The sequence below is a fragment of the Canis lupus genome, chromosome 13 (assembly GCF_011100685.1).
Source record: "Canis lupus familiaris isolate Mischka breed German Shepherd chromosome 13, alternate assembly UU_Cfam_GSD_1.0, whole genome shotgun sequence".
NCBI lineage: Eukaryota > Metazoa > Chordata > Mammalia > Carnivora > Canidae > Canis > Canis lupus.
The window spans coordinates 40,405,726-40,413,999 of NC_049234.1; positions in this window are offsets into that span (position 1 = coordinate 40,405,726).

Below are 8,274 nucleotides of genomic sequence, written 5' to 3' on the forward strand. Positions count from 1 at the left end.
ACAAGCTATTTTAACATGATCACAGAGAATGAATATAAAGAATAAAAAACTGAAAGTAGTTTAAAAACTACCATAAATAGTATTTTTAAATGATTTCCTTCTGAAATCCTAATATTTAGGAACTAAAAATGAAAGTAGACATGCCCCAAGCTAAGATTCCATGAATAATGTGTTGCTCACCCTGAACACCAGAAATATTTCTTTAAACATAAGCAAGTGCTTTTCATCACAAAGGGATTGGAAAGATCACTCTCCTCTTCTGGAGAGATCAGGAAAAAATAAAAAATGATCATTGACACCTGTCGTTTTAATCAAGGGGTAGAGCTTTTAGACCTTTACTTTCTTCTCCTTCCTCCATCTTCCTCTGACAACAGTCATCGGGAACAGCACTTAAAAGAGATTTTGAAATAAAATATTAAAAATTTAAAAAAGGATTTTGGAGGAGGTAGGAGGGAGGAGAAGGAGAAAGAGGAGGAGGAGGAGGAGAAAAAGAAGAAGGAGGAGGAGGAGGAAGTGGAGGAGGAGGAGGAGGAGGAAGAGAAGAAGACGAAGACGAAGACGAAGACGAAGACGAAGACGAAGACGAAGAAGAAGAAGAAGAAGAAGAAGAAGAAGAAGAAGAAGAAGAAGAAGAAGATGAAGAAGAAGAAGGAAGAAGAAGACGAAGACGAAGACGAAGACGAAGAAGAAGAAGACAATGATTTCTAAATTTCGCCGACATTGTGGCCAGGCTTCACCCGCCCATATGTATCCTTTGTGCCTGTTACAGAAAGACACGGTTTCTTCCAGACTGAAGTCCGCTGATCTTTGCAGTTGATCCTAGCTGGTCAGTCAGGGCCTGGCCCCCTCCTCCTGGCCAGGCACCTGGCACAGGCAGGGCACGACTGGTCCACCGCCCATGGCAGCCCCGCTTGCACCTCAAAGAGGTTTGCCTCAAATTCTTATATCAGAAAACTGCGATATTTCCTCCCTTAAGTGGTTCTCCTGCGTTTGCACAGCCTCCAATGGAAGAATGGGGAGAGAAGTTAAAGAAGTAAATTCCTGGGAGCTTCGTTTAAAGCAATAGAGGATTTGTTCTCAAGTTTTGCAAATGTGCTTCTATCGTCCAAACCAATTACTCAACCACTGATTTAGGCTTTTTCTGAGATTTCCCAGCACTTAGAGGGCACAATTTTCAAGAAAACCAGAAGGAACACAGCTCGAAAATCATTATATTCAGCTACTTTAATTTTTCTTAATCTAATTTTAAAAATAATCTTATTTTCCTCAGTTTTTTTCTTTTCCTATCATGCTTTTTAAAGTACATATATATTAACTCACAAGACTGGGTCTAAATGATCATCAAATCTTTTTAATAATTTAACTTTAACATGGCATTTTTATCTAAAACAAGACTACTTTTTAAATAATGTTTGTGGGGGATCCCTGGGTGGCTCAACGGTTTAGCACCTGCCTTTGGCCCAGGGTGTGATCCTGGAGTCCTGGGATGGAGTCCCGCGTCGGGCTTCCTGCATGGAGCCTGCTTCTCCCTCTGCCTGTGTCTCTGCCTCTCTCTGTGTGTCTCTCATGAATAAGTAAATAAAATCTTTTAAAAAGTAAATAAATAATAAATAAATAATAAATAAATAAATAAATAAATAAATAAATAAATAAATGTTTGTGGTCTCTTTAGAATAGTGAATGTAACTTTCTACTTTAACCCAGTTTACTCACCATAACACAGATGAAATTTTGTTTTCTCACAATTCATCATGCTTATATTTTTTCACGTATTCTACAAGTTGTTTCCAAACATTGTGACCTATTTTATGACTTTTATTCAAGAAAAATAAGATTCTCTGAGTCTTAGTCATTTCTTTTCTCCGTAGCAATATTAAAACCTGAGGATGACTCATATTAACAGAGAAAATATAAAGATCCTCTTCTCAAAACAACTGAATATCTATGTATGTGTATAAATATATATAGCATAATAATATAACATATGCTATATTCACATGAATATAAAATACTTGTTGAAGACCACTGAACTCACAAACATGTAAAAATGCACCAGAGAACAAATCTTTGACCCCAACTCAAAGCAGATTTTACGGCGTTGGCTTTCAAGGGAGAATGGAATCTGGTTATCATATGCTCAGGTGGTAACACTATAGCTCTCCTTTACAATGCGTTAATAAGAATACTGAGCTGATTTCTCATTGTAGTTTTGATTTGTACTTCCCTGATGGGAGTGATGTTCTGCACCTTTTCATACACCTGTTGGCCATTGGTATGTCTTCCTTGGAGAAATTTCTGTTCAGATCCTTTGCCCATTTTTAAATTGAGTTGTTTTTTGTTATTGAGTTGTAGGAGGACATTATATAATTTGGTTATTAACCCTTTATCAGATATATAGTTTGCAAATATTTTTCCCATTCCATAGGTTGTCTTAGGACTTTATTGACTGTTTCCTTTGCTGTGCAAAAGCTTTTTAGTTACATGTAATTTCATTCATCTATTTTTGCTTTTGCTGCCTATACTTTTGGTGTTACATCCAAGAAATTGTTGCCAAGGCCAAAATCAAGAAACCTTTTCTCTGTTTTCTTCTCGGAGTTTTACATTTTCAGGTCTTTTGTTTAAGTCTTTACCCATTTAGAGTTGATTTTTTAAAAAAAGATTTTATTTATTTATTAATGAAAGAGAGGCAGAGACACAGACAGAGGAAGAAGCAGGCTCCCTGTGGGGAGGCCAATGCAGGACTTGCTCTCAGGACCCAGGATCACACCCTGAGCTGAAGGCAGACGCTCAACCACTGAGCCACCCAGGTGCCTGGAATTGATTTTTGTGTGTGGTATATAAGATAATGGTCCAATTAAATTCTTTTGCATGTGGATATCCAGTTTTTCTAACACCATTTCTTGAAAAGACTATTCATTCCCTAGTGTGTATTCTTGGCATCTCTGTTGAAGATCAGTTGACCATATATGAGCGGGTTTATTTCTGGAGTCTCCATTCTGTTCCATCGGTTTATATGTCTGTTTTTATGTCAGGACCACGCTCTTTCAATTATTGTAGCTTTGTAGCAATACTGTATGGTGTACTTAAAAGTTTTCTAAGAATGGTAGATCTTATGTATTATTATACATGCAAAGATAAAGAAAGTGGGAGGAAACTTTTGACAGTGGTAGATATATTTATGGAATTGTGATGTTGGCTTTAGGGATAGGTATATACTTATCCCCAAACTTATCAAATTGTATACATCAAAGATACACAGTTTCTTATATGTCAATCATACTTCAAAAAACATTTAAAAAAGAATATTGAGCCAACATGTGTACAACAAATGCTAGTACAAGTTACGTTTGATAAAGGAGCACAGGAAGGAAATCTTAGATGATTTGTATGTAATATAATTTTTCCTTTTATCTTTTTTTTAATGTTTTATTTATTTGTCAGAGAGAGAGAGAGCAGTAGGCAGAGGGAGAGGGAAAAGCAGGTTCCCCTCAGAGCAGGGAGCCTGATGGGAGACTCGATGCCAGGACCCCAGGATCATGACCTGAGCTGAAGGCAGCAGCTCAACCGACTGAGCTACCCAAGGGCCCCTCTCCTTTATCTCTGAGACTATTATGCCTCTTTTTAAATTTTGGATCCTTGGTTCTAATAGTTCTAATTCATGAATGTGTATTTTTTGGATCATTATCTTTTATTCATTCTTGGGAGTCTCATTATTTTGGCCTGTGGACACATGTATGTACAATTATTCTTCTTAATTTTGTAGCGATGGAGTAATAAATACTCTACCAAACTATATGTAATTTAAAGGAAAAAAAAGATTTCTAACAATTTCCCTTTAATAGTATCAGAATCGTTCCCTATGTCAGATTGTCTGAAGAAAGGCTAGGTATACATCAATTCAAATTGCTTTTCCTTTAAGAACTATTCTTTTAAGAGGAATTTTTCATTTTTACTGCTCCTTTATGGGTAGGTTGAGTCCCTAAAAGTGACTTGGATATAGTGGTACTCACATAATACAAACACGAGAGTCAAAAGAAAAAGGCATCTTCAAGTAACATGTGCAAGTGTAGGAGCTGAGTGGGCTAGAGTTTGGCTCTGTACCTCTGGAAGAAATTGGTTCACGAGATATCTCCTTATAAAGATATAATGTAAGAGAACCAACAGTGTGAGTCCATGAAAACAACATTCTTTATCACATAAGAAAACTTTTTTCATATGAGAGTGGATCCAAAATGAGGACATCTGCCCAACTGTGCATAATAAATTACCTGGGTCATGCTGATTTCTAAGTGAAGAGCTTTTGCATTCATATATGACCCCGGATCTTCCAATATTGTTTCATGCTTCCACTTTAACCATTGCCCTCATATTTACAGAGAGGTGATTAGCATTGTTTTTCAGTCCAGTTTTGTAGAACATAGAAAAGAAAGCTGTGCTGTCAAAATAGAAAACTCACATGTGTTAGTGGTTCCTCATTTCAGTGTCCACTTTGAAGAATCTATAGAAGTAAGAAGAAGCTTGTATGTAAGGAATTTTAAAAAAAAAATTGAGAAAAACCAACATGGATACCAAAGGCTTAGGCTCAGGGTGACCAGACAACAATAGGCAGTTAGACTTGGGGAGAGCACTTCAGTTGTGCTTTGCCTCCTACTCACATGGCCTCTGGACATTCCTTACCTGCCCCATAGCCACCCAAAGTCTTTATCAACAGCACAGCTCCCCCTGGAGTGGCTAGTAGGCAAGGTCCCTTATCAGTTCCTATCAGTTCCTGGTACAAAGAAATGATTCAGGCAGGTGTGGAATGACCACACCTATATGGTTTTATTCCCCTACCTCTTCCCCTTTCAAACCTCAGGACCTGGGGCACCTGGAGGGGTCTGTGGTTGAGCATCTTCCTTTGGCTTAGGTTGTGACCCCGGGGTCTTGGGATCGAGTGTCCCATCGGGCTTCCCACGGGGAGCCTGCTTCTCCCTCTGCTATGTCTCTGCCTCTGTCTCTTTGTGTCTGAATAAATGAATAAAATCCTAAAAAACAAAAACAAAAACCAACAAAACCCAAAAAACAAAGAGCAAAACCTCAGGACTTCTCCCCAGTGTCACTTCATTGTAAGAGTCAGGCCAGTCCCTGAACAGAGGAATTTTCTTATAGATCTACAGTGAGTCTGTGGTGTCCAGGCTCTACCTGTGGGTTAACCCCCCTGCTCTTTTTTTAAAGTGCCCTAGAGTGATGCAGACTGGGGACTAGGCTCCTGTCCTCCAGTTCACATTACCATAAAGACTAGCTGAGAGCCACAGGAGTATACAAGCTCACAGAAAAAAAAAATAGGTTCCCAAAGAGTTCATGTATGATAGATAGTGAAACATTATACACCACACACAGTAGAAGTATGAGGACAAATAAGTCAAGAATTTAAACGAAGCACACTAAAGATCTTCAGAGAGATAAGATAAGATAAGACCCTAGGCCCACCTGGATAATCTAAGATAATGTAATATCTCCATGTCAAGATATTTAAGTTAACCACATATTCAGAAGTTCCTTTTGCCATGTGTTCTGGGTTGAATAGTTTCCTCCAAAAAATATGTTCAGATCCTAACCCCCAGGATCTGCAGGTGTGACTTTATTTGAAAATAGGATCTCTTCAGATATGGTCAAGTTAAGATGAAGCCACGCTGGGTTAGAGTCAGCCCTATCCAGTGACCGATGTCCTTATAGGAAGAGGGAAATTTTAATACAGAAGCAGACACACAGGTAAAAATTGATCACATAGGTATATGGGGGTGATGTGTCTTGAAGCCAAAGAGTTTCAAGGATTACAGGCAGCCGCAGAAACTAAGAGAAAGATTTGGGACAGATTTTCTCTTAGAGCCTGCAGTGAGAGCATGGCCCTGACAGCACCTTGACTTTAGATATCTAGCTTCCAGAATTGTGGGAAAATACTTTTTTTGTTATTTTAAGCCTCCCCCTCGCCCTGGTTGTGGTACTTTGTTAAGGCAGCCTCAGGAAATGAATATACCAAGTAAGGGAACATATTCACAGGTTCCAGGGATGGGGATGTGGACCTCTCTAGGAAAGCCAACACTCAACCTACCAGAGGAGTGTGTTAGTAACACAAATTCATGATAACAAAACCCAAAGAACCAAGTAGGAATATTAGAAATGAGAAAGAGTTGATATAAAGAACCCATTAGATGGAATAAATAGCAGGATAACAAGAGCTAGAGACTGTGGGCATGAAGATTGGAAATATTTCAGAAGGAGAATAAATAATGAAGGAAGGAATATAGAGAATAGTAGGAGACATCTCCAAATCTGGATAATGGGATATCTCAGCAGGGGCAGAAAGAACAGAGAGGGCAAAATAATTATGATAAGTATCTCAGAATTAAATAAAGATGTAAGATTTCAGATGAAAAGGGCCCAGAGATTCCCATACAGAATGGCTATAGAAAAACCTTTGTTTAGACACATGGTATGAAAAGTTAACTCCCTTAATACAAAGAGAAGATTCTAATAGGCCACAGAGAAAGAGCAGATCAACTTGAATAGAAATCAGACTGACATTAGAATTCTCAGCATCAAGGCTGTCTATAGATATCAAAGAGGAAAACTTGATCTAATTAATGGAAAATATGAAAGGAGGAAAAAAGATACATGGGGGGAAGTACACTGATTGGAAAATATGAAAAAATCTTAATATAATAATAATTTTAATAGATGTAAATTGGTCATCTCATGAATTAAAAGATGATAGCTTAGATGATATTTAAAAAAAATGAAACCCTAAACATCGACAGTGCACTATTTAGATTCTGTTCAGGCAAAAAGACACTGGAAATCTGAAAATAAAAGCATGCAAACTCCTATTGGCCATTATGAACCAGAGAGTGGCCATCTTAATAACTGAGTCTTAATATTAACATCTTAACTGGGGGTACGGGGTGACTGGGGGATGAACATGAATGAGGGCATATGATGTCATGAGCACTGCATGTGATGTAACACTGATGGATCACTGACCTCTGCCTCTGAAGCTAATAATACACTACATGTTAATTAATTGAATTTAAATAAATAAAGTAACAACAAATTCACATCTTAGTATTTGATACATTAAAGCAAAAGATGTTTTGTGTGGAGAAAGGGTGATGGTGACACATACTGGTGAAGTCATAGAGCAAGGAGGTATGATCAGGCCTGGATACATAGCTTCACCAGTATAGCCTCAAAGTATGCACAGTGTCAGTGGTGTCATGGTAGAAATAGAGGTATCAATGTATGTTGCAAGAGATTTTAACGTACTTTCCTTAGAAATTGGTAAGTAGACAAACATTAATAGAGACATAAGAGAACTGAGTCATGGAACAAAGAAGCTTGAACTATTTTATACGTAGATACCCCTGGATGTACATGGAAAATGTACTAGACGATAAAGGCCATCTTAAATTCCAAAGTATCAGTATTGTGTAGGCTACACCGTCTGACCATAACCAGCTAATGCTAGAAATTTTTAAAAAGAAAAGGATAGTTTACATAATCCTAAATGTAATGTCATATTTTATATTAATAAATAATCCTGAGTTAAAAGAGGGCCCTGATGGGAGTTATGAAGTTCGGGACTCAATGGTAAAACCTCATAAGTCACTGTAAGACAAGGCTAAGGTAGTCCTTGGGTGGAAATGTGTGGTTTCCAATGAATTTGCCAGGACACAGCAAGTTTGAAAATGAATAAGCTAAACATTCAGTTGAAGAAGTTGAAAATGGGGATCCCTGGGTGGCGCAGTGGTTTAGCGCCTGCCTTTGGCCCAGGGCGCAATCCTGGAGACCGGGGATCGAATCCCACGTCGGGCTCCCGGTGCATGGAGCCTGCTTCTCCCTCTGCCTATGTCTTTGCCTCTCTCTCTCTCTCTCTCTCTCTCTCTCTCTGTGACTATCATAAATAAATAAAAATTAAAAAAAAAATAAGAAGTTGAAAATGTAGCAGAGCAAATCCAAAGAAACCAATGGAAAGAAACAAGGAAGAAGAATGGATAACAATAAAAAGTAAATTTTTAAGATAAAGAATTACAAATAATAAAAACGTCAACAAAACTAAAGGGCTCTGGCAAAACCAAGCAAGAGAAAGAAAAATGAAAACGAAAACAGAAACATGCAATGGAAAAGAAAAATAGCTGCAGATATAACAGAGTTTAAATAAAAAGCATTATGAGTAACTGTATCAGAATATACTTGATAACTTACAAGATCTTAGTCATAAACTATTTGGAAAAATAG